At 42.2% G+C, this 6,312-nt stretch overlaps 1 pseudogene; it reads left to right on the top strand.

The window, feature by feature from the left end:
• The first annotated feature begins 3,559 nt into the window (after window positions 1-3,559).
• On the top strand, window positions 3,560-5,473 carry LOC133754535 (la-related protein 4B-like; annotated as a pseudogene).
• Window positions 5,474-6,312: the final 839 nt, after the last annotated feature.

The following is a 6,312-nucleotide window of genomic DNA, read 5'->3' as shown; positions in this document are numbered from 1 at the left end:
GAGTTACACAGAGAAAAGAGAGAGAGAGAGAGAGAGAAAGAGAGAGAGAGAGAGAGAGAGAGAAAGAGAGCAAGAGATCTTCTTTCCACAGTTTCATGCCTCAAATGGCCACAATGCTCTGGCTGGAATCAGGAGTCAGGAGTTTCTTTCAGATCCCTCACATGGGTACAGGGGCCCAAGCACATGGGCCATCCTCCACTGTATTTCCAGGCATATTATCAGGGAGATGAATTGGAATTGGAACAGCTAGGTCTTGAACCAGCACCCATAAGAGATGCTGGTGTCACAGGCAGTTTCTTTACCCACTATGCCACAATGCTAGCCCCCTGGCTATAGATTTAAAAGGCATGTAACAATAAAAAAAAATGTTACATGACAATATTTTGAATGACTGTTGAGATGACATTAAATTGGAAATATTCTGTTTCCCATTTAGCAGATAGACTGGATTAAGAGACAAGGAGATGGGACTGGCACTATGGTATAGGAAGCTAATCCTCCTCCTGTGGTACTCATATGGGCACTGGTTGGTGTCCTGGTTGCTCTACTTCTAATCCAGCTCCCTGATAATGGCCTGTAAAAGCAGTGGAAGATGGCTCAGATGCATGGGCCTCTGCACTCACATGGGAGACCCAGAGGAGATCCTGGCTTCTGGCTTGGGATTGGCCCAGCTCTGGCCATTGTGGCCATTTGGGAAATGGACTAGATGATGGAGGAGCTCCCTCTCTCTTCTCTGTCTAAAACTCTGCCTCTCAAATAAGTAAATAATAATAGTAACAGATACAAGGAAAATGATAACTGATGACTGGAAACCCCAGAGAAGAGAGAAGGGAGTTCTCACCACAGAAGAAATCAGGCTAAGATCATCATATTGCAGCAATTCAGGAATCCAAGCCTGTCCAGAACTGCTTCTTATTTGTGACAGTGAACACAATGGAGATAGAGGTGAAAGAGCTGTACCTGCTGAACCCCAAGTTTTGTATTTAGACTGTTCAATCTGAATAGTGCTGGTCACTGTTTCATCATCCTCTCCACCTTAACACAAACAGACATAAATCCCATTTATTATTTTCTACATAAGGAACACCATATACTTTAGCACTTTGCCTCTTCCAATGTTCAGTCATTTTGTGGAGGAACCTAATGTTCATATCAGAGAATAGGTAACTCATGGTCATAGTTGATATGTCAGAATTAATTCATATTTAACTTCTTCATAATGAGTTAGGAGATGCATTTGAAACTGATAAGGGAAGAGTTTTGTATTCTTAAGTTCAAAAATTTATAATCATGTATAATTTCTCACTTTACTCAGACATCTACAGGCTATTTCACAGCATAGTTGTGACACTCCCATATATTGAAATGACTGACTGTTCAGACTGTGTACATATCCCAGTGATTGTGTGGGAAAGACACATGGAAGGCCAGCACAGGGAAATACTTGAGGGTAATCCCAACCATGGTTTAAATTTTCTATCCATAGAGCCACCCCTTTGGTACAGTTATGACCTGATGGCCTTGGCTGAGCAAGGATGTCCATATTTTAGGAGTTAGTCACATTCAGGGATATGATTATGGATGTCACCAAGGAAGCTCAGACCCCACTTGAGACATCTGAGGGAAAGCTGTAGAGGATGTGATTCTGAAGAACATCTTTTATAAGCAGTAAGACATATGGATTCTAATTCAATGAAGAGTTTTTAGGAAAAAAAAATGTAGCATTCACTTACCTAACATTTTAATGCTCAGGTATTCACCCAAGGGAAGTGAAAATACATATTAAAAAACATTTTCTCAAATCTGCCAGTAGGCAAGGAGACAAGACCAGAGAGTCCTGGATTATATAAAGCAAATGGTCATAAATGAGATTAAAATAAAATCAGAGAGATTTTTTCAGATGCAGAATAGGATTGCAAATTGGGAGACAGATTCAGTTTAAAGTGAACCATGATTCTTCTGAGGTGAAGCAGGACTGAGACTTTTAAAATAAGGAAAGGGAGGGGATGTCCAGCTTTGCATTCTTTGAATACATATAGGATAGAATGAGTGAACTGGTTTGAATTGATGTAGGAACTAGCATGTGATTCAATAGGTTAAGCTGCTCTTCTGACATTGGCATCCCATAGAGGAGTGCAGGTTTGAGTCCTAGCAACTCCTCTTACAGTCTAGATTCTTGCTAGTTTGTCTGAGAAAGCAGTGGATAATGGCCCAAGCATTTCTGTCAACCATATGGAAGACCTGGATGAAGCTCCTGACTCTTGTCTTTCATCAAATTCAGCCGTGATTGTGGTGGGCATTGTGTAGTAAGCCAACAGATGAGTGATTTCTGCTGCTTGTCTTTCTCAGTCTCTCTGACTTCCAAATAAAAACTAAATTAAAAATTAAGGAGTGGCCATTTGACCTAGTTGTTGGACCACTGCTTGGGATGCCTGCATCCCATGTCAGAGAGCCTGGGAAAAGTCCCAGCTCTGCTTCTGACTCCAGCTTCATGTTGGTGTGCATTCTGAGAGAAAGTGATGAGGGTTAAAGGAATTGAGTCTGTGCCACCCTTGTAGAGACCCAGATTGTGTTTCAGGTTTCTGGTTTCAACTTGGTCCTGCCCCAGTTGTGGCATAAAGTTGGGGAGTGAACCAACAGATTTGAGATACACCCCATTTCTACTTTTCAAGTACAAAAATAAAATAATTATTTTTAAAGAGCAACAGGGTTTTCAAAACCTTTAAAATAGAAAGATCAAGCTGTTTCCAAACTATCACAAATATATTCCCAAAAAAGAAATGCATTGTGAATGTTATTCTATTTTTTGTGCAGTCTCCACACAAGCATGTAGATGCTTAGAAGGGGACAAATTTTACAACTTTGGCCTAATAAGAATTGGGTAAGGTTTAGCTTTCATAGTATTTGTTGCTGCCCCTGCTTTACTAACATGATATGGATATTGTCATCTTACAAATTGGTCATTTTAAGAGTAGTTAATTTTGAAATTATTTCAAACTTACAGAAATACCATGAGTGAGTCCTATTCATTGAGAATGCCCAGTTATTATCCTTTTAGCACTCTTGCCTCTGACCCACCTTAGGGGGGTCCCTCCAGTGTTCCTTTCTGAGAAAATGTGGGCCCTGTATTATCAGAAGCACGGTGGTTTGATGCTGGGCTCTGCTCAGTCTCCCATCTATGGATGCTATCAACTTGGTATTTAGTGAATTTCTGCCAGATTGATTCACACACAACCTTTTAAGGATTTTTTAAGTGTGTTCTTATGCGAAGGGAAGGAGTGTTGGAGATCCAGAGTCTCAAGGTTGAGACATTTTCGGCCCGAAAGGGGAAGAATCCACTTCCGCCACTGCACCCGGCCCATGCCGGCCCTTGCTTCCTGCGTCCAGCCTGGTGCTGCAGTGCCGCCTCTTCCTAGTCTCCCTCCTCAGCTCTCCCTCCATGTCGCGTGGTCGCCGGGCACCGGGGCTGCAGCAAGGAGTCCCCCAGAGGCTAGTTGGGCAAGGCGGGCAAAGCTAGCAGCATCCTGAAGTTTACATTAAACTTCTCCTAGTGGAACCCATGACTTCTGGTCAGGACGCTAAAGTTGTGGCTGAACTGCAGGCACAGTGAGGTCAAGAGGGCAAGGGCAGCTCTCATCTGATGAATGGCCCTATATCTCAAACCACTTCTCAAACAAGTTCCATCCCAGCTTTGAGTCAGGTACCGACAACTAAAGTTTCTGAGCTAAACCCTAATGCGAAAGTGTGGGGGACTTATGTTACATTTGGAAGCAAGTAGTGTAGCTGTCGGTTTGAGTGCTGCATGGGAGGAGACAGCTGGGCATGGTGCAGACTGCAGCCTGCAGGGATTGGATGTCAATGGTGATGGTGACAAAGTCATGAGAATGAAGCATTACCAGATTTACCTGAGTCAAAACAGACATGAATGCTTTGGCTCTGGATCATGCAGAATACAAATATCTACCTGAAAATAGTGAAACAGGAGGAAATGCATCTCAACCAGAAAGCCAGGAAGATTCTCAAGAAGTACTTAAAAAAATTGGAATTCTGTTTATCTAGGGAGACTCTTGCTAGTGCCATCTATCTTACATCACAGATGGATAGTGATCAGTATGCTCAAATTACAATGGTAGCTAACCTTGACCATATCAAGAAACTCAGTACTAGTGTGGATTTGATTGTTGAAGTGCTAAGGTGGATGAGAAGGCAGAAAAAGTAAGGCCAAATCAAAATCATTGCATAGTAATATTGCGAGAAATATCTGAATCTACCCCTGTGGAAGAAGTAGAAGCACTATTTAAAGGAAATAACTTACTGAAATTTATAAACTGTGAATTTGCCCATAATGATAATTGATTTATTACATTTGAAGCAGAAGTTGATGCACAACAGGCTTACAAATACCTGCGAAAAGTCAAAACTTTTCAAGGAAAACCAATTAAAGTGCAGCTAAAAGCAAAGGAAATAGCTATAATCCCATTTTTGCCAAAGAATGGATTTAGGTCTCTCTACATGAACCTTTATACATAGCAGTGTTACACATCATTTATTTACCTCCAGTATACAGTCCCCAACAAGAGTTTCCTCTGTACAGCCTGACTGCTCCCAGACATTGTCATTAATGCATAGCTATTTCAATCCACCCTTGGTAACTATTTCCAAATACTGGATTTATACATGGGTTTACATCTCCAACCTTCAAGCCTGCAGCCTCTCCTCTGACTTCACTCATACAGTATCCTCCCAGAAGCAGGAAAAATTCCTTTGGCTATAAGAAGAAAAGGGAGGAAAAGTTTACAAGCAGCCAAACTCAGTCTCCAACACGACCAAAGCCTCCATCACAAACTTTGATCTGGGGCTGTCCAACTTCCCCCCATTACCTGGAGCTGAGGCAATTTGAAGACAGAGGACTTGTTTGAAAACAGGCTATCTAGCTTGATAATAGGATTATCAAAGGAAAGAAGCCCCATGCAGATGCAAGTAGGAACACTATTCCTGTAGTGGTCCCCAGAGAGCCCTCACCGCTGGCTTCTTGTGCTGTATCAGCAATGTATGAATGATCCCCATCCCTAGCTCATTTACCTGAGGATCCCAAGGTGGCAGAAAAGCAGAGGGAAACCCTCAGTGTGGACAGACTCCCTTCTGTCCTTACTACAACTGTGTGTAAATCAGAGCAGGTGCATGGAGCTGCCACAGAATTGCAAATGCCCAGATTTGTCAGAGAACGAGTAGAGAGCCACCTTCTTCTCCACTGCAACCCTCAAAAGAACAAAAGTCAAATGATGGCAGTTGTAGGAAGGAGGAGAAGAAGCTTTCTGCACCTGTGTGGAAATAGAGGGAGCCCCCTGTCCTCAAGTCCATTCCCAGAGTCCCCAAAGACCAGGGGAAGCAGCCTGGGCACTGGCCCTCACCACCAGCTGTTGGAAAGTGTCTTCACAGAGGACAGAACGCTACCCCCAAGTCTCATCAGTAAAAATTCTATGTCTGGGAGGGGTTGCAAAGAGCTGTGTTAGCCACAAATGAAACACTTTTCCCACTCAGTATGAGGATGAGTGGCTGGTTGGGCAGTTGCAGTATCTGTGAGCCCCATGGAATGCCTGCAAGTTATTTTTTCTTCTGTGAGTCAGATTCTCCCCCTCTAAAAAAACTATTTTTCAGGATTTAATTAATAGAAACCTTATTTTTCATTGGTGCTTAACTAGAGGTGATGTTTAAGTCTGATTTTTTAGGATAGAAAATGCATTTATCCCAACAGATTGGTGTTTTCTGTTAAGCCTCTGTGTGGTTCTGAATGCAAGCTATATATAGTGAATTTTTCTAAATTAAGGGAACTATACTACTTTATTTTTTTAAATAATATTGATCTACAAGTGCGTATCTCAGATGCCCCAGCAGATGTATGAGGGCTGTCAAGGGTGGCCTTAGCCTCAAGGTGGAAGGGGGTTGGCAGTGTCAGGTCGCTGACATACTGGCATGGGAGCTGTGCTTTCATCTAAACTGTTAACAAATAATTCTAGCATTTAAAAATACATATAAATGTACATATAGGCCTTTTTTGATCCAGTGGGCAGAAATAATCTGCAGAGAACACCCTAGAGAAACCTGAAAGCTTTGAGTTTTGACATCCTGTCAGCAAGTAGCCAGCTTCTCCCCTCAATTGCAAGTGGCTATTACCTAAAATCAATTCAAAACAAGTGAATAGAACCTAAATGAAAATATACTTTTTTGGCCACTGACATGCTGCCAGTATGTTGTATCATGAAATGGTTTGGATCCCTGTGAGCTGGCTGCTCTGGCTCTTGGCCTAGTGCA

This window comes from Lepus europaeus, unplaced genomic scaffold, assembly GCF_033115175.1.
Source record: "Lepus europaeus isolate LE1 unplaced genomic scaffold, mLepTim1.pri SCAFFOLD_150, whole genome shotgun sequence".
In the NCBI taxonomy this organism is placed as follows: domain Eukaryota; kingdom Metazoa; phylum Chordata; class Mammalia; order Lagomorpha; family Leporidae; genus Lepus; species Lepus europaeus.
Note: the sequence above shows the minus strand (reverse complement) of the source record. Positions and strands in the feature narration are given on the sequence as shown.